The following is a 23,960-nucleotide window of genomic DNA, read 5'->3' on the forward strand; positions in this document are numbered from 1 at the left end:
CACTGTAATAAAGGTATAATAACACAATGTATTATTACACTCTAATAAAGGTATAATAAGACAATGTATTATTACGCTGTAATAAAGGTATAATAAGACAATATATTATTACACTGTAATAAAGGTATAATAAGACAATATATTATTACACTGTAATAAAGGTATAATAAGACAATATATTATTACATTGTAATAAACGTATAATAAGACAATGTATTATTACACTGTAATAAAGGTATAAGAACACAATGTATTATTACACTGTAATAAAGGTATAATAACACAATGTATTATTACATTGTAATAAAGGTATAATAACACAATGTATTATTACATTGTAATAAATGTATATTAACACAATGTATTACTACACTGTAATAAAGGTATAATAAGACAATATATTATTACATTGTAATAAACGTATAATAAGACAATGTATTATTACACTGTAATAAAGGTATAATAAGACAATGTATTATTACATTGTAATAAAGGTATAATAACACAATGTTTTATTACATTGTAATAAAGGTATAATAACACAATGTATTATTACATTGTAATAAAGGTATAATAAGACAATGTATTATTACACTGTAATAAAGGTATAATAAGACAATATATTATTACATTGTAATAAACGTATAATAAGACAATGTATTATTACACTGTAATAAAGGTATAATAAGACAATGTATTATTACATTGTAATAAAGGTATAATAACACAATGTTTTATTACATTGTAATAAAGGTATAATAACACAATGTATTATTACATTGTAATAAAGGTATAATAAGACAATGTATTATTACACTGTAATAAAGGTATAATAAGACAATATATTATTACATTGTAATAAACGTATACTAAGACAATATATTATTACACTGTAATAAAGGTATAATAAGACAATATATTATTACATTGTAATAAACGTATAATAAGACAATGTATTATTACACTGTAATAAAGGTATAATAACACAATGTATTATTACACTGTTATAAAGGTATAACAAGACAATATATTATTACATTGTAATAAAGGTATAATAAGACAATGTATTATTACACTGTAATAAAGGTATAATAACACAATGTATTATTACATTGTAATAAAGGTATAATAACACAATGTATTATTACATTGTAATAAAGGTATAATAAGACAATGTATTATTACACTGTAATAAAGGTATAATAAGACAATGTATTATTACACTGTAATAAAGGTATAATAAGACAATGTATTATTACACTGTAATAAAGGTATAATAAGACAATGTATTATTACACTGTTATAAAGGTATAATAAGACAATATATTATTACATTGTAATAAACGTATAATAAGACAATATATTATTACACTGTAATAAAGGTATAATAAGACAATATATTATTACATTGTAATAAACGTATAATAAGACAATGTATTATTACACTGTAATAAAGGTATAATAACACAATGTTTTATTACATTGTAATAAAGGTATAATAACACAATGTATTATTACATTGTAATAAAGGTATAATAACACAATGTTTTATTACATTGTAATAAAGGTATAATAATACAATGTATTATTACATTGTAATAAAGGTATAATAAGACAATGTATTATTACACTGTAATAAGGTATAATAACACAATGTACTATTACATTGTAATAAAGGTATATTAACACAATGTTTTATTACATTGTAATAAAGGTATAGTAAGACAATGTATTATTACACTGTAATAAAGGTATAGTAACACAATGTTTTATTACATTGTAATAAAGGTATAATAACACAATGTATTATTACATTGTAATAAAGGTATAATAAGACAATGTATTATTACACTGTAATAAAGGTATAATAAGACAATGTATTATTACACTGTAATAAAGGTATAATAAGACAATGTATTATTACACTGTAATAAAGGTATAATAAGACAATGTATTATTACACTGTTATAAAGGTATAATAAGACAATGTATTATTACACTGTAATAAAGGTATAATAAGACAATGTATTATTACACTGTAATAAAGGTATAATAACACAATGTATTAAGACATTCTAATAAAGGTATAATAAGACAATGTATTATTACACTGTAATAAATGTATAATAACACAATGTATTATTACACTGTAATTAATGTACAATAACACAATGAATTATTACACTGTAATAAAGGCATAATAAGACAATATATTATTAAACTGTAATAAAGGTATAACACATTGTGTATAATAACACAATGTATTATTACACTGTAATAAAGGTATAATAACACAATGTATTATTACATTGTAATAAAGGTATAATAACACAATGTATTATTACATTGTAATAAAGGTATAATAACACAATGTATTATTACACTGTAATAAAGGTATAATAACACAATGTATTATTACACTGTAATAAAGGTATAATAAGACAATGTATTATTACGCTGTAATAAAGGTATAATAAGACAATATATTATTACACTGTAATAAAGGTATAATAAGACAATATATTATTACACTGTAATAAAGGCATAATAAGACAATATATTATTAAACTGTAATAAAGGTATAACACATTGTGTATAATAACACAATGTATTATTACACTGTAATAAAGGTATAATAACACAATGTATTATTACATTGTAATAAAGGTATAATAACACAATGTATTATTACATTGTAATAAAGGTATAATAACACAATGTATTATTACACTGTAATAAAGGTATAATAACACAATGTATTATTACACTCTAATAAAGGTATAATAAGACAATGTATTATTACACTGTAATAAAGGTATAATAAGACAATATATTATTACACTGTAATAAAGGTATAATAAGACAATATATTATTACACTGTAATAAAGGTATAATAAGACAATATATTATTACATTGTAATAAACGTATAATAAGACAATGTATTATTACACTGTAATAAAGGTATAAGAACACAATGTATTATTACACTGTAATAAAGGTATAATAACACAATGTATTATTACATTGTAATAAAGGTATAATAACACAATGTATTATTACATTGTAATAAATGTATATTAACACAATGTATTACTACACTGTAATAAAGGTATAATAAGACAATATATTATTACATTGTAATAAACGTATAATAAGACAATGTATTATTACACTGTAATAAAGGTATAATAAGACAATGTATTATTACATTGTAATAAAGGTATAATAACACAATGTTTTATTACATTGTAATAAAGGTATAATAACACAATGTATTATTACATTGTAATAAAGGTATAATAAGACAATGTATTATTACACTGTAATAAAGGTATAATAAGACAATATATTATTACATTGTAATAAACGTATAATAAGACAATGTATTATTACACTGTAATAAAGGTATAATAACACAATGTATTATTACACTGTTATAAAGGTATAATAATACAATATATTATTACATTGTAATAAAGGTATAATAAGACAATGTATTATTACACTGTAATAAAGGTATAATAACACAATGTATTATTACACTGTAATAAAGGTATAATAAGACAATGTATTATTACATTGCAATAAATGTATAATAACACAATGTATTATTACACTGTAATAAAGGTATAATAACACAATGTATTATTACATTGTAATAAAGGTATATAACACAATGTATTATTACATTGTAATAAAGGTATAATACACAATGTATTATTACATTGTAATAAAGGTATAATAACACAATGTATTATTATTACATTGTAATAAATGTATAATAACACAATGTATTATTACATTGTAATAAATGTATATTAACACAATGTATTATTACACTGTAATAAAGGTATAATAAGACAATATATTATTACATTGTAATAAAGGTATAATTACAAAATGTATTATTATACTGTAATAAAGGTATATTACACAATGTATTATGGGACTGTAATACATGTATAATAAGACAATGTATTATTACACTGTAATAAAGGTATAATAACACAATGTATTATTACACTGTAATAAAGGTATAATAACACAATGTATTATTACACTGTGATAAAGGAATAATAACACAATGTATTATTACACTGTAATAAAGGTATAATAACACATTGTATTATTACATTGTAATAAATGTATAATAACACAATGTATTATTACACTGTAATAAATGTATAATAACACAATGAATTATTACACTGTAATAAATGTATAATAACACAATGTATTATTACATTGTAATAAAGGTATAATACACAATGTATTATTACATTGTAATAAAGGTATAATAACACAATGTATTATTATTACATTGTAATAAATGTATAATAACACAATGTATTATTACATTGTAATAAATGTATATTAACACAATGTATTATTACACTGTAATAAAGGTATAATAAGACAATATATTATTACATTTTAATAAACGTATAATAAGACAATGTATTATTACACTGTAATAAAGGTATAATAAGACAAAATATTATTACATTGTAATAAACGTATACTAAGACAATATATTATTACACTGTAATAAAGGTATAATAAGACAATATATTATTACACTGTAATAAAGGTATAACACAATGTATTATTACATTGTAATAAAGGTATAATTACAAAATGTATTATTATACTGTAATAAAGGTATATTACACAATGTATTATGGGACTGTAATACATGTATAATAAGACAATGTATTATTACACTGTAATAAAGGTATAATAACACAATGTATTATTACACTGTAATAAAGGTATAATAACACAATGTATTATTACACTGTGATAAAGGAATAATAACACAATGTATTATTACACTGTAATAAAGGTATAATAACACATTGTATTATTACACTGTGATAAAGGAATAATAACACAATGTATTATTACACTGTAATAAAGGTATAATAACACATTGTATTATTACATTGTAATAAATGTATAATAACACAATGTATTATTACACTGTAATAAATGTATAATAACACAATGTATTATTACATTGTAATAAATGTATAATAACACAATGTATTATTACATTGCAATAAATGTATAATAACACAATGTATTATTACACTGTAATAAAGGTATAATAACACAATGTATTATTACATTGTAATAAAGGTATAATAACACAATGTATTATTACATTGTAATAAAGGTATAATACACAATGTATTATTATTACATTGTAATAAAGGTATAATAAGACAATGTATTATTACACTGTAATAAAGGTATAATAAGACACTGTATTATTACACTGTAATAAAGGTATAATAAGACAATGTATTATTACATTGTAATAAAGGTATAATAAAAAAAATGTTTTATTACTTTGTAATCAAGGTATAATAACACAATGTATTATTACATTGTAATAAAGGAATAATAAGACAATGTATTATTACACTGTAATAAAGGTATAATTACACAATGTATTATTATACTGTAATAAAGGTATAATACACAATGTATTATTACACTGTAATAAAGGTATAATAGCAAAATGTATTATGGCACTGTAAAAAGGTAGAATTACACAATGTATTATGGGACTGTAATAAATGTATAATAAGGAGATGTATTATTACACTGTAATAAAGGTATAATAACACAATGTATTATTACATTGTAATAAATGTATAATAACACAATGTATTATTACATTGTAATAAATGTATATTAACACAATGTATTATTACACTGTAATAAAGGTATAATAATACAATATATTATTACATTGTAATAAACGTATAATAAGACAATGTATTATTACATTGTAATAAAGGTATAATAACACAATGTTTTATTACATTGTAATAAAGGTATAATAACACAATGTATTATTACACTGTAATAAAGGTATAATAAGACAATATATTATTACATTGTAATAAACGTATACTAAGACAATATATTATTACACTGTAATAAAGGTATAATAAGACAATATATTATTACATTGTAATAAACGTATAATAAGACAATGTATTATTACACTGTAATAAAGGTATAATAACACAATGTATTATTACACTGTTATAAAGGTATAATAATACAATATATTATTACATTGTAATAAAGGTATAATAAGACAATGTATTATTACACTGTAATAAAGGTATAATAACACAATGTATTATTACATTGTAATAAAGGTATAATAACACAATGTAGTATTACATTGTAATAAAGGTATAATAAGACAATGTATTATTACACTGTAATAAAGGTATAATAAGACAATGTATTATTACACTGTAATAAAGGTATAATAAGACAATGTATTATTACACTGTAATAAAGGTATAATAAGACAATGTATTATTACACTGTTATAAAGGTATAATAAGACAATATATTATTACATTGTAATAAAGGTATAATAAGACAATGTATTATTACATTGTAATAAAGGTATAATAACACAATGTATTATTACATTGTAATAAAGGTATAATAAGACAATGTATTATTACACTGTAATAAAGGTATAATAAGACAATGTATTATTACACTGTAATAAAGGTATAATAAGACAATGTATTATTACACTGTAATAAAGGTATAATAAGACAATGTATTATTACACTGTTATAAAGGTATAATAAGACAATGTATTATTACACTGTAATAAAGGTATAATAAGACAATGTATTATTACACTGTAATAAAGGTATAATAACACAATGTATTATGACATTCTAATAAAGGTATAATAAGACAATGTATTATTACACTGTAATAAATGTACAATAACACAATGAATTATTACACTGTAATAAAGGCATAATAAGACAATATATTATTAAACTGTAATAAAGGTATAACACATTGTGTATAATAACACAATGTATTATTACACTGTAATAAAGGTATAATAACACAATGTATTATTACATTGTAATAAAGGTATAATAACACAATGTATTATTACATTGTAATAAAGGTATAATAACACAATGTATTATTACACTGTAATAAAGGTATAATAACACAATGTATTATTACACTGTAATAAAGGTATAATAAGACAATGTATTATTACATTCTAATAAAGGTATAATAAGACAATGTATTATTACGCTGTAATAAAGGTATAATAAGACAATATATTATTACACTGTAATAAAGGTATAATAAGACAATATATTATTACACTGTAATAAAGGCATAATAAGACAATATATTATTAAACTGTAATAAAGGTATAACACATTGTGTATAATAACACAATGTATTATTACACTGTAATAAAGGTATAATAACACAATGTATTATTACATTGTAATAAAGGTATAATAACACAATGTATTATTACATTGTAATAAAGGTATAATAACACAATGTATTATTACACTGTAATAAAGGTATAATAAGACAATGTATTATTACACTCTAATAAAGGTATAATAAGACAATGTATTATTACGCTGTAATAAAGGTATAATAAGACAATATATTATTACACTGTAATAAAGGTATAATAAGACAATATATTATTACATAGTAATAAACGTATAATAAGACAATGTATTATTACACTGTAATAATGGTATAAGAACACAATGTATTATTACACTGTAATAAAGGTATAATAACAAAATGTATTATTACATTGTAATAAAAGTATAATAACACAATGTATTATTACATTGTAATAAATGTATATTAACACAATGTATTACTACACTGTAATAAAGGTATAATAAGACAATATATTATTACATTGTAATAAACGTATAATAAGACAATGTATTATTACACTGTAATAAAGGTATAATAAGACAATGTATTATTACATTGTAATAAAGGTATAATAACACAATGTTTTATTACATTGTAATAAAGGTATAATAACACAATGTATTATTACATTGTAATAAAGGTATAATAAGACAATGTATTATTACACTGTAATAAAGGTATAATAAGACAATATATTATTACATTGTAATAAACGTATAATAAGACAATGTATTATTACACTGTAATAAAGGTATAATAACACAATGTATTATTACACTGTTATAAAGGTATAATAATACAATATATTATTACATTGTAATAAAGGTATAATAAGACAATGTATTATTACACTGTAATAAAGGTATAATAACACAATGTATTATTACATTGTAATAAAGGTATAATAACACAATGTTTTATTACATTGTAATAAAGGTATAATAACACAATGTATTATTACATTGTAATAAAGGTATAATAAGACAATGTATTATTACACTGTAATAAAGGTATAATAAGACAATGTATTATTACACTGTAATAAAGGTATAATAAGACAATGTATTATTACACTGTAATAAAGGTATAATAAGACAATGTATTATTACACTGTTATAAAGGTATAATAAGACAATATATTATTACATTGTAATAAACGTATAATAAGACAATGTATTATTACACTGTAATAAAGGTATAATAACACAATGTATTATTACACTGTTATAAAGGTATAATAATACAATATATTATTACATTGTAATAAAGGTATAATAAGACAATGTATTATTACACTGTAATAAAGGTATAATAACACAATGTATTATTACATTGTAATAAAGGTATAATAACACAATGTTTTATTACATTGTAATAAAGGTATAATAACACAATGTATTATTACATTGTAATAAAGGTATAATAAGACAATGTATTATTACACTGTAATAAAGGTATAATAAGACAATGTATTATTACACTGTAATAAAGGTATAATAAGACAATGTATTATTACACTGTAATAAAGGTATAATAAGACAATGTATTATTACACTGTTATAAAGGTATAATAAGACAATATATTATTACATTGTAATAAACGTATAATAAGACAATATATTATTACACTGTAATAAAGGTATAATAAGACAATATATTATTACATTGTAATAAACGTATAATAAGACAATGTATTATTACACTGTAATAAAGGTATAATAACACAATGTATTATTACATTGTAATAAAGGTATAATAACACAATGTTTTATTACATTGTAATAAAGGTATAATAATACAATGTATTATTACATTGTAATAAAGGTATAATAAGACAATGTATTATTACACTGTAATAAGGTATAATAACACAATGTATTATTACATTGTAATAAAGGTATAATAACACAATGTTTTATTACATTGTAATAAAGGTATAGTAAGACAATGTATTATTACACTGTAATAAAGGTATAGTAACACAATGTTTTATTACATTGTAATAAAGGTATAATAACACAATGTATTATTACATTGTAATAAAGGTATAATAAGACAATGTATTATTACACTGTAATAAAGGTATAATAAGACAATGTATTATTACACTGTAATAAAGGTATGATAAGACAATGTATTATTACACTGTAATAAAGGTATAATAAGACAATGTATTATTACACTGTTATAAAGGTATAATAAGACAATGTATTATTACACTGTAATAAAGGTATAATAACACAATGTATTATGGCATTCTAATAAAGGTATAATAAGACAATGTATTATTACACTGTAATAAAGGTATAATAACACAATGTATTATTACACTGTAATAAATGTATAATAACACAATGTATTATTACACTGTAATTAATGTACAATAACACAATGAATTATTACACTGTAATAAAGGCATAATAAGACAATATATTATTAAACTGTAATAAAGGTATAACACATTGTGTATAATAACACAATGTATTATTACACTGTAATAAAGGTATAATAACACAATGTATTATTACATTGTAATAAAGGTATAATAACACAATGTATTATTACATTGTAATAAAGGTATAATAACACAATGTTTTATTACATTGTAATAAAGGTATAATAATACAATGTATTATTACATTGTAATAAAGGTATAATAAGACAATGTATTATTACACTGTAATAAGGTATAATAACACAATGTATTATTACATTGTAATAAAGGTATAATAACACAATGTTTTATTACATTGTAATAAAGGTATAATAACACAATGTATTATTACATTGTAATAAAGGTATAATAAGACAATGTATTATTACACTGTAATAAAGGTATAATAAGACAATGTATTATTACACTGTAATAAAGGTATGATAAGACAATGTATTATTACACTGTAATAAAGGTATAATAAGACAATGTATTATTACACTGTTATAAAGGTATAATAAGACAATGTATTATTACACTGTAATAAAGGTATGATAAGACAATGTATTATTACACTGTAATAAAGGTATAATAAGACAATGTATTATTACACTGTTATAAAGGTATAATAAGACAATGTATTATTACACTGTAATAAAGGTATAATAAGACAATGTATTATTACACTGTAATAAAGGTATAATAAGACAATGTATTATGGCATTCTAATAAAGGTATAATAAGACAATGTATTATTACACTGTAATAAAGGTATAATAACACAATGTATTATTACACTGTAATAAATGTATAATAACACAATGTATTATTACACTGTAATTAATGTACAATAACACAATGAATTATTACACTGTAATAAAGGCATAATAAGACAATATATTATTAAACTGTAATAAAGGTATAACACATTGTGTATAATAACACAATGTATTATTACACTGTAATAAAGGTATAATAACACAATGTATTATTACATTGTAATAAAGGTATAATAACAAAATGTATTATTACATTGTAATAAAGGTATAATAACACAATGTATTATTACATTGTAATAAAGGTATAATAACACAATGTATTATTATTACATTGTAATAAAGGTATAATAAGACAATGTATTTTTACACTGTAATAAAGGTATAATAAGACAATGTATTATTACACTCTAATAAAGGTATAATAAGACAATGTATTATTACGCTGTAATAAAGGTATAATAAGACAATATATTATTACACTGTAATAAAGGTATAATAAGACAATATATTATTACACTGTAATAAAGGTATAATAAGACAATATATTATTACATTGTAATAAACGTATAATAAGACAATGTATTATTACACTGTAATAAAGGTATAAGAACACAATGTATTATTACACTGTAATAAAGGTATAATAACACAATGTATTATTACATTGTAATAAAGGTATAATAACACAATGTATTATTACATTGTAATAAAGGTATAATAATACAATGTATTACACTGTAATAAAGGTATAATAACACAATGTATTACACTGTAATAAAGGTATAATAACACAATGTATTATTACATTGTAATAAAGGTAGAATAACACAATGTATTATTACATTGTAATAAAGGTATAATTACAAAATGTATTATTATACTGTAATAAAGGTATATTACACAATGTATTATGGGACTGTAATACATGTATAATAAGACAATGTATTCTTACACTGTAATAAAGGTATAATAACACAATGTATTATTACACTGTAATAAAGGTATAATAACACAATATATTATTACATTGTAATAAAGGTATAATAACACAATGTATTATTACATTGTAATAAAGGTATAATAACACAATGTATTATTATTATATTGTAATTAAGGTATAATAACACAATGTATTATTACACTGTAATAAAGGTATAATAAGACACTGTATTATTACACTGTAATAAAGGTATAATAAGACAATATATTATTACACTGTAATAAAGGTATAATAACACATTGTATTATTACATTGTAAATAAATGTATAATAACACAATGTATTGTTACACTGTAATAAAGGCATAATAACACAATGTATTATTACATTGTAATAAATGTATAATAAGACAATGTATTATTACAATGTAATAAAGGTATAATAACACAATGTATTATTACATTGTAATAAATGTATAATAACACAATGTATTATTACATTGTAATAAAGGTATAATAACACAATGTATTATTACACTGTAATAAAGGCATAATAACACAATGTATTATTACATTGTAATAAATGTATAATAAGACAATGTATTATTACACTGTAATAAAGGTATAATAAGACAATGTATTATTACATTGTAATAAAGGTATAATAACACAATGTATTATTACATTGTAATAAAGGTATAATAACACAATGTATTATTACACTGTAATAAAGGCATAATAAGACAATGTATTATTACACTGTAATAAAGGTATAATAAGACAATATATTATTACACTGTAATAAAGGTATAATAAGACAATATATTATTACACTGTAATAAAGGTATAACACAATTATTATTACATTGTAATAAAGGTATAATTACAAAATGTATTATTATACTGTAATAAAGGTATATTACACAATGTATTATGGGACTGTAATACATGTATAATAAGACAATGTATTATTACACTGTAATAAAGGTATAATAACACAATGTATTATTACACTGTAATAAAGGCATAATAACACAATGTATTATTACACTGTAATAAAGGTATAATAACACATTGTATTATTACATTGTAATAAATGTATAATAACACAATGTATTATTACACTGTAATAAATGTATAATAACACAATGTATTATTACATTGTAATAAATGTATAATAACACAATGTATTATTACATTGTAATAAATGTATAATAACACAATGTATTATTACACTGTAATAAAGGTATAATAACACAATGTATTATTACACTGTTATAAAGGAATAATAACACAATGTATTATTACACTGTAATAAAGGTATAATAACACATTGTATTATTACATTGTAATAAATGTATAATAACACAATGTATTATTACACTGTAATAAATGTATAATAACACAATGTATTATTACATTGTAATAAATGTATAATAACACAATGTATTATTATATTGCAATAAATGTATAATAACACAATGTATTATTACACTGTAATAAAGGTATAATAACACAATGTATTATTACATTGTAATAAAGGTATAATAACACAATGTATTATAACATTGTAATAAAGGTATAATAACACAATGTATTATTATTACGTTGTAATAAAGGTATAATAAGACAATGTATTATTACACTGTAATAAAGGTATAATAAGACACTGTATTATTACACTGTAATAAAGGTATAATAAGACAATGTATTATTACATTGTAATAAAGGTATAATAACACAATGTATTATTACATTGTAATAAAGGTATAATAAGACAATGTATTATTACACTGTAATAAAGGTATAATAAGACAATATATTATTACATTGTAATAAACGTATACTAAGACAATATATTATTACACTGTAATAAAGGTATAATAAGACAATATATTATTACATTGTAATAAACGTATAATAAGACAATGTATTATTACACTGTAATAAAGGTATAAGAACACAATGTATTATTACACTGTAATAAAGGTATAATAACACAATGTATTATTACATTGTAATAAAGGTATAATAAGACAATGTATTATTACATTGTAATAAAGGTATAATAACACAATGTATTATTACATTGTAATAAAGGTATAATAAGACAATGTATTATTACACTGTAATAAAGGTATAATAAGACAATGTGTTATTACACTGTAATAAAGGTATAATAACACAATGTATTATGACATTCTAATAAAGGTATAATAAGACAATGTATTATTACACTGTAATAAAGGCATAATAAGACAATATATTATTAAACTGTAATAAAGGTATAACACATTGTGTATAATAACACAATGTATTATTACACTGTAATAAAGGTATAATAACACAATGTATTATTACACTGTAATAAATGTATAATAACACAATGTATTATTACACTGTAATAAAGGCATAATAAGACAATATATTATTAAACTGTAATAAAGGTATAACACATTGTGTATAATAACACAATGTATTATTACACTGTAATAAAGGTATAATAACACAATGTATTATTACATTGTAATAAAGGTATAATAACACAATGTATTATTACACTGTAATAAAGGTATAATAAGACAATGTATTATTACACTGTAATAAAGGTATAATAAGACAATGTATTATTACACTGTAATAAAGGTATAATAAGACAATGTATTATTACACTGTAATAAAGGTATAATAACACAATGTATTATTACACTGTAATAAAGGTATAATAACACAATGTATTATTACATTGTAATAAAGGTATAATAAGACAATGTATTATTACATTGTAATAAATGTATAATAACACAATGTATTATTACACTGTAATAAAGGTATAATAAGACAATGTATTGTTACACTGTAATAAAGGTATGATAACACAATGTATTATTACATTGTAATAAATGTATAGTAACACAATGTATTATTACATTGTAATAAATGTATAATAACACAATGTATTATTACACTGTAATAAAGGTGTAATAAGACAATATATTATTACATTGTAATAAACGTATAATAAGACAATGTATTATTACACTGTAATAAAGGTATAATAAGAAAATGTATTATTACAATGTAATAAATGTATAATAACACAGTGTATTAGTACATTGTAATAAATGTATAATAACACAATGTATTATTACATTGTAATAAATGTATAGTAACACAATGTATTATTACATTGTAATAAATGTATAATAACACAATGTATTATTACACTGTAATAAAGGTATAATAAGACAATATATTATTACATTGTAATAAACGTATAATAAGACAATGTATTATTACACTGTAATAAAGGTATAATAAGACAATGTATTATTACATTGTAATAAAGGTATAATAACACAATGTTTTATTACACTGTAATAAAGGTATAATAACACAATGTATTATTACATTGTAATAAAGGTATAATAAGACAATGTATTATTACACTGTAATAAAGGTATAATAAGACAATGTATTATTACACTGTAATAAAGGTATAATAAGACAATGTATTATTACACTGTTATAAAGGTATAATAAGACACTGTATTATTACACTGTAATAAAGGTATATTAATACAATATATTATTACATGGTAATAAAGGTATAATAAGACAATGTATTATTACATTGTAATAAACATATAATAAGACAATGTATATTACACTGTAATAAAGGTATAATAACACAATGTATTATTACATTGTAATAAAGGTATAATAACACAATGTTTTATCACATTGTAATAAAGGTATAATAACACAATGTATTATTACATTGTAATAAAGGTATAATAAGACAATGTATTATTACACTGTAATAAAGGTATAATAAGACAATGTATTATTACATTGTAATAAAGGTATAATAAGAAAATGTATTACAATGTAATAAATGTATAATAACACAATGTATTATTACACTGTAATAAAGGTATAATAACACAATGTATTATGTAAGGGCTAATGTATAGTGAGCCGGTTGTTATAGTGAATAACAACCCCGACAGGCTGAACGGGATCCCGACGCGAAGCGGAGGGATCTTGAATCAGCCTGAAGGGGTTGTTATTCACTATAACAACCGGCTCACTATACATTATCCCGCTTATTACATGGCTACCTACAAAATAAATAAATAATTTGCCGCGAATTATTGATTTAAAAAGGGGTTATTGATTTAAAAACGATTGTATTGCTTCCGCTACAGAAAATAGTCCGTTCCGCGTCCATAGCAACGCGCTGTTTTTCATGGCAACGGTCTGTTATACTTCGCAGCGGTCTGTTATAAAGAAATAACAGACCGCATTCTATATTGGAATTCAGCCAAGCCATGTAATAACACACTGTAATAAAGGTATAATATCACAATGTATTATTACATTGTAATAAAGGAATAATAAGACAATGTATTATTACACTGTAATAAAGGTATAATTACACAATGTATTATTATACTGTAATAAAGGTATAATAACACAATGTATTATTACATTGTAATAAATGTATAATAACACAATGTATTATTACACTGTAATAAATGTATAATAACACAATGTATCATTACACTGTAATAAAGGTATAATACACAATGTATTATTACATTGTAATAAAGGAATAATAAGACAATGTATTATTACACTGTAATAAAGGTATAATTACACAATGTATTATTATACTGTAATAAAGGTATAATAACACAATGTATTATTACACTGTAATAAAGGTATAATAGCAAAATGTATTATGGGACTGTAATAAATGTATAATAAGAAGATGTATTATTACACTGTAATAAAGGTATAATAACACAATGTATTATTACATTGTAATAAATGTATAGTAACACAATGTATTATTACATTGTAATAAATGTATAATAACACAATGTATTATTACACTGTAATAAAGGTATAATAAGACAATATATTATTATATTGTAATAAACGTATAATAAGACAATGTATTATTACACTGTAATAAAGGTATAATAAGACAATGTATTATTACATTGTAATAAAGGTATAATAACACAATGTTTTATTACATTGTAATAAAGGTATAATAACACAATGTATTATTACACTGTAATAAAGGTATAATAAGACAATGTATTATTACACTGTAATAAAGGTATAATAAGACAATGTATTATTACACTGTTATAAAGGTATAATAATACAATATATTATTACATTGTAATAAAGGTATAATAAGACAATGTATTATTACACTGTAATAAAGGTATAATAACACAATGTATTATTACATTGTAATAAAGGTATAATAAGACAATGTATTATTACATTGTAATAAAGGTATAATAAGACAATGTATTATTACATTGTAATAAAGGTATAATAACACAATGTATTATTACATTGTAATAAAGGTATAATAAGACAATGTATTATTACACTGTAATAAAGGTATAATAAGACAATGTATTATTACACTGTAATAAAGGTATAATAAGACAATGTATTATTACACTGTAATAAAGGTATAATAAGACAATGTATTATTACACTGTAATAAAGGTATAATAAGACAATGTATTATTACATTGTAATAAAGGTATAATAACACAATGTTTTCTACATTGCAATAAAGGTATAATAATACAATGTATTATTACATTGTAATAAAGGTATAATAAGACAATGTATTATTACACTGTAATAAAGGTATAATAAGACAATGTATTATTACACTGTAATAAAGGTATAATAAGACAATGTATTATTACATTGTAATAAAGGTATAATAACACAATGTTTTCTACATTGCAATAAAGGTATAATAATACAATGTATTATTACATTGTAATAAAGGTATAATAACACAATGTATTATTACACTGTAATAAAGGTATAATAACACAATGTATATTACATTGTAATAAAGGTATAATAACACAATGTATTATTACATTGTAATAAAGGTATAATAACACAATGTATTATTACACTGTAATAAAGGTATAATAGCACAATGTATTATTACATTGTAATAAAGGTATAATAACACAATGTATTATTACACTGTAATAAAGGTATAAATACACTCTAATCAGAGGTAAAATTAGGCCAGGCCCACAGATCCACAACACACCCTGCCGGAGCTCAGCTCCGTCTCGTTCAGCACCAAATATTTTTATTCCACTTGAATTATTTTTCATCTCCTGGCAACTACATGGCATATGATATTGAATAATTAGCAAGACTACACAGAGACACCCAGGCTATATGGAATTATCAGACGTCATAATGCATTAATCTCTGCGTTCCCTGGTTCAGCACCCCGCCCACAGTCATTAAGGGAAAACTGTCTCAATTCTAAGCGTAACAGCGACGTTACCAAGGAAACCCGCAAACAGCTAGAGCGATCGAGCAGCTACCACTGAAGTCCTCTGTTTACAGTCTTGAATCTTTGATTGTATTTTTTTTTTTTTTTTTTTTGCCAAATCAAATGTTTTATGGTCAAGATTCATCTCGTAGCTGGCTGCCTTGGTTTCAGACATAAAACTCTTTATATCAGCACTTTAATGAAACGTCAATGGAGATATTTAACGGGGAAAACACTTCGGAAAAAAGAGCCGTTAAAAAATGGACATCACTGTTGAAATCTAGGTCGAATGAAAGCGAAGCTCGTTCTTCTTTGAAGTCTGCATCTACTGGACAGATGGCGCCTCCCCATTGCTCCCGTAAGTGATAACAATAAAAGGAAACAATAAAGTCAAATAATAAAAAAAGGTAAACAAAAGTTTGAGCTGAAAGAAATGTTAGCTGTCTGTATGTTTAACCATTCAATTGAGCTAACGTTAATGTTAGCGAGCTCAGTAACATAAGCTAAGTTAGTTGACATTGCTCAGGCCCAATTTAAACTCTGATTACAGTTTATACTTTAATTACAGAGTAATAACACATTGTGTAATTATACATTTATTAAAATGTAACAATAAATGTTTAATTATAACTTTATTACAGCGTGATAATACATTGTGTTTTGATTATACCTTTATTACAGTCTAATAATAAAGTTATTACAGTGTAATAATAAATGTGCGATTATAACTTTATTACAGTGTAATTATACATGTATTACAGTGTAATAATACATTGTGTAACAATGCCTTTATTACGATGTAATAATGAATGTGTAATTATAACTTTATTACAGTGTAAGTATACATGTATTACAGTGTAATAATGCATTGTGTAATTATACCTGTATTACAATTTTATAATAAATGTCTAATTATACCTTTATTACAGTGTAATAATACATTGTGTAATTATACCTTTATTACAGTGTAATAATAAATGTGTAATTATACCTTTATTGCAATGTAATTATACCTTTATTGCAGTGTAATAATACATTGTTTAAATATACCTTTATTATGTCCTTCGGATGAGATGTTAAACCGAGGTCCTGACTCTCTGTGGTCATTAAAAATCCCAGGATGTCCTTCGAAAAAAAGTAGGGGTGTAACCCCGGCATCCTGGCCAAATTTGCCTCTTGGCCTCTGTCCATCATGGCCTCCTAATCATCCCCATACTGTATACTGATTGGCTTTATCACTGTCTCCTCTCTAGTAAGTAAGCTGATGTGTGGTGGGCGTTCTGGCACAATATGGCTGCTGTCACATCATCCAGGTGGATGCTGCACATTGGTGGTGGTTGAGGAGATTCCCCCTTCCATGAAAAAGCACTTTGAGTACCTAGAAAAGCGCTATACAAATGTAACAAATGATTATTATTATTATTATTATTATTTGAGCTTTTTATAAATGAGCTTTAATTTGACCCAGATATCAACAGTGACATCCATTTTTTAACGGCTCTGTTTCCGAAGTGATTTCCCCCGTTCAATATCTCTGTTGACGTTTCATTAAACTGCTGATATAAAGAGTTTTAAGTCTGGAACCAAGGCAGCCAGCTACGAGATGAATCGTAACCATAAAACATTTGATTCGGCCAAAAAAAAAAAAACTTTTGAAAACGGCAAAAAAAAAATAATAATTCAAGACTGTAAACAGAGGACTTCAGTGGTAGCTGCTCGATCGCTCTAGCTGTTTGCGGGTTTCCATGGTAATGTCGCTGTTACGCTTACAATTGTGACAGTTTTCCTGAGCTGCGCTGCGGAGCGCTCATGCCCAATTTAACCTCTGGTTGCTTGCAACATACATTAAAGGAGAGACACCATTTCCTGAATTTAGTGTCACATTTATGTTGGATGTCAGTTGGCCACTATAATTCAGAGACGAAGAAATACATTCCACGAGATAATACTACAAATGAAGATGAGATCGTTTCTTTCATCTTTTATTCAATGAGGCATGATTTGCAACCTTTCCATATGGGAAGACTAACATTTAAAAACTATACAGAAAGTATGTTCCGTTGGTTAAAATAAGGAATTTTGACACAGACAGTACATGATCATGGGACCATGACAGGCTGTGTCTCTTTTCTCCTGACAGGTCTTCAACTTTATCAGGTGATGAGCCATTGTGAGCTGTGGGACAATGATAAGCCTGGACAAATGATTTCTAAGATTGCTTTTAGCGGCTCCACTACAGATGAAATGCATTTGTATGACAACAAGTTTGAGAGCCCCCCAAAAAATGGCAACACTATCTCTGGAGCTTTTCAAGTGGCGTCATGAGACTATAAACTACCCATATTGCATAGCAACTCTCAGGAATTCCATTAAAAAGAGAAAATCTCAAGTGAATAAGAAAGGTATGTCTTCTCACAAGATTTAAAAAGATTTGAGCTATTAAGCTCTTGTGTAAAATACAATTCTTTGTTGCAACAAAGTAGGAATTTCATGCATAATTTATCTAAAGACAAGACAACATCAGATAGTGTCTTCTTAGTGTTCTATGAAAAGTTAAAACAGATCTTTTTGTTCCACAGTCAAACCACGAGTCAGACTGATCAAGAAAAACTCAGATTCTGGAGGGTCTCGTGTGAGTTGTTTGGCAGAAATTACAAAAGATAGAGACAAAATAACTTGAAAATTAGTTTAAAAACATTCAGTCTCTCTTGTTTCTTTTTCTATGAGTGAACAGATGCTTAATCTTCACCTAATGTTAACTGACATTATCAATGAGTTGAGAAAGTGTAGAAAGAATCTTTTTTTTTGTGTGTCATAATTGTAGGTCGACTGAATGCTTAAAACTGCATCATTGTTACGTTCCACGTGCGTTTTGTTGGCGTGGGAATGTTGATGTTTTTGCTCGCTGATGCACTACACGTGTGTTGTGCGTTTATTGAGTTTTCTTTCTGTTTAATCCCACCTCTAGGTCGCTGTGACTGGCTGACTCATCCGTCAGTCATCATTAGGGCGGAGCACCAGAACCAATCAGAGGCAGTCCAGCTGTTTAAGAGAGACGGCGGGTTCATTCACTTTTGGCTCTTCCTCTCTTGCGGCAGCAAGCTGTTATGCGGCGTGCTGAGTTTTTGTGTACTCCTTGAGAGTTTTTGCCTGTTTAATCTAATCTACCTGGAGAAGTGTGCTATGTGCTTTAGTGATTATATTTAGTAGCTTATTCGTACGTGTGTATTACTATGTGAGAATCTAACAAGAGTTTAGCTGCAGAGCTATTTTGGGAAGGAACATCAGGTCAGTATATCGCGATATACATTCTGCCCGTAGCTGCTTTTGTGTATATACACACCAGGTAAGAGGTGAGCGCCAACCCTTGTATTTTTATTATTAGTCAGGTTATTTAGGCGCCGTATGCGCGAAGATTTCGGTTTGTTTTCTGCATTTTTCTTTGGTTAGGTTTAGGGACTAGTTAAGGATTGTTTTGTTATGTTTTGTTATATTCTTTGGCGCCACTTAGGTTCTTTCCCAATTTTCTCTTTTTATTTCTTTATTTATTTATTGCACTGTACATAGCCCACAGACATATACTTGCCTTGACTGGATTCAGTGGCTACGGCTTGTTGTAAAATAAAACTCCAGTCAAGTTTCTCTCTCAGAAGTTGTCTGTCATGATTCCTTCCACCACATTCCACACACCAGTAGTGTTTTAATATCTTTAATGTTATGTATATTTCCTAGACACTTTAATATCGTAACATTAAATGGGGGCTCGTCCGGGATACAAAAATATTAATAAATAAAAATATTGGTATTCATGTTTTTCCCGAGATATTGACTACTGCTGGTGTGCGTGGTGGAAGGACCGTGTTCAGTTCTTTTTTCTGTAGAGTATTAGTGCTCGTAAGGTAGTGATTAGCGGATGGGCTGTTTTGGAATTTGGTTAATAATTTTGATAGGATTAAGCATGGCTGATTTTGATTTAGACTCTTTCGTAGGTTCACCCTCAGTGGAAAAGCTTTGTAAATGTAGAAAAGAGGATCTGTTGTGTATCGCTGCTCATTACCAAATCGCTGTCTCGAAACAGCTGCGTAAGTTAGAGATTAGGTCCGCTGTATCTTCAGGGTTGGTGCAATTAGGTGTTTTAACGCTGTCTGCAGGTGTCGGTGAAGTTACCACTGAAGCTGACGGTCGCTCTGGTGAGGAGGAGCGGAGCGAAACTGCTGAGGTGGAGGTCTCCGAAGCCAAGGCTGTTTTGCCGCCCTCCGATCCTTTTTCTCCAGGCTCGGATGGGTCTGAAAGTGGTGCGCGACTAAAAGTTCGCTTAGCGCGAGTGCAGGTAGAGGCACGCGAACGCGCAGAAAGTCGTCGGCTGGAGGCGGATATGAAGTTCCGACTTGAAATTCGCAGACTTGAAATTGAAGCGGAAACACAGATTAAGCTGCGTGAACTTGAGATCGCAGCTAAAAGAACACCGGCCCCGGTTACACCACCCTTGTTCTCAAAGTCTGCAGATGCTGGCTCGACAGGGAACACTTTTGAGGTTAGCAGACACATCTCTCTCGTACCACAATTCCGAGAAACAGAAGTTGACTCGTATTTCAATGTATTTGAGCGAATTGCGTCCACACTTCAGTGGCCTAAAGAGGTCTGGTCGTTGCTGTTACAGTGCAAACTAACTGGTAAAGCTCAAGATGTTTGTGCTACATTATCCTTAGAGGATAGCGTGAATTATGAAGCAGTGAAGGCTGCAATATTGCGCGCTTATGAGCTTGTACCCGAAGCCTATAGGCAACGGTTTAGAAGTCATCGAAAGAATTCTACTCAGTCATTTGTTGAATTTGCGAGGGAGAAAAGCGTCTTGTTTGATAAATGGTGCACTTCGAGTAAGGTAAATGATTTTAAAGACATTCGAGAGTTAATTCTTTTAGAAGAATTCAAGAATTGTTTACCTGAGCGTGTTGTCGTTTATTTAAACGAACAGAAGGTGACATCGGTATCGCAAGCTTCGGTCCTTGCAGACGAATTTACACTGACACATAAAAATGTTTTTATTCCTGCACATTCTGAGAGAGCTACGCCACTTCAAGTGAGTTCGAATAATTCATCACGTCCGAAAACTGCTACTGTGAAATCGAAAGAGGATCGTGAATGTTTTTATTGTCACAAACCCGGTCATTTGATTGCAGAGTGTTTTGTGTTAAAACGAAAACAATCGAGTTCTGTGCCTAAAAGCGCTGGCTTTGTAAAATTAGTTGATCCTGTTGAAACTGAGCGAAATGATAAACCTGATTCCAGTTATGCACCTTTCCTTCTGGAAGGGTTAATTTCTGTTACAGGAAACTCGGAGGAGCAAATACCCGTGAATCTGCTCCGTGATACTGGGGCAATGCAGTCATTTATTTGTGCTGATGTACTGCCGTTTTCTGATCAAACTTTTTGTGGCAGTTATGTCCTAGTGCAGGGCATAGAGATGGGTCTTGTTCAAGTCCCGTTGCACCAGATTCATCTAAAGTCAGAACTGTGTACAGGTTTTGTGAAGGTAGCCGTTCGTGAGAGTTTGCCTGTATGTGGAGTACAGTTCATTTTGGGCAATGATTTAGCCGGTGGGAAAGTCATGCCATTGCTGGAGGTATCTAATAATCCTGTAGTGTCGGATCAGCCTGATGAACTGGCAAAGTCTTTTCCCAAAACTTTTCCAGTCTGTGTAGTCACGCGAGCACAGTCTCGTAAGACGGATGCTGAAGATTTAGCTACATCTTTTATTGCACCTGTTTTTATTAGTGACACGTTACCCGATGAGAATAAGACTGTTAAAAATTTGCCTGTTTTAAACACTCCTGATGTAAAGCCGTGCGTGACGCGCGAGAGAGTTATTGCTGCTCAGCATGAGGATGAGAGTTTACAAAATTGCATTGCCGCTGCTGTATCATTGGAGAAAGCACGAGAAAGGAAGACTGCTTATTTTATTGAGAATGGTTTACTGATGCGTAGGTGGTGCTCTGATGTTTCTGATGATGCTGAATGGACTAATGTGTATCAGATTGTGATTCCAACCTGTTACAGACAGCAAGTTCTATCTCTAGCTCACGATCACGATCTGTCAGGACATTTAGGAATCAAGAAAACCTACTACAGAGTTTTAAGACATTTTTTCTGGCCTCGATTAAAAGCTGATGTTACTCATTTCTGTCGTAC

The 23,960-nt window shown here is 25.7% G+C and overlaps 1 pseudogene across 1 annotated transcript in view; it reads left to right on the forward strand.

The window, feature by feature from the left end:
* LOC308684567 (hereditary hemochromatosis protein-like) overlaps positions 1-23,960 on the forward strand; it is an 85,420-nt pseudogene that overhangs the window by 51,257 nt on the left and 10,203 nt on the right. The window contains exons 4-5 of the transcript in view: positions 19,623-19,821; positions 19,912-20,173. The product of the transcript in view is annotated as a hereditary hemochromatosis protein-like (transcript). The remainder of the gene's footprint in view (positions 1-19,622; positions 19,822-19,911; positions 20,174-23,960) is intronic.

The sequence above is a fragment of the Scardinius erythrophthalmus genome, assembly GCF_964197995.2.
Source record: "Scardinius erythrophthalmus genome assembly, chromosome: 24".
In the NCBI taxonomy this organism is placed as follows: domain Eukaryota; kingdom Metazoa; phylum Chordata; class Actinopteri; order Cypriniformes; family Leuciscidae; genus Scardinius; species Scardinius erythrophthalmus.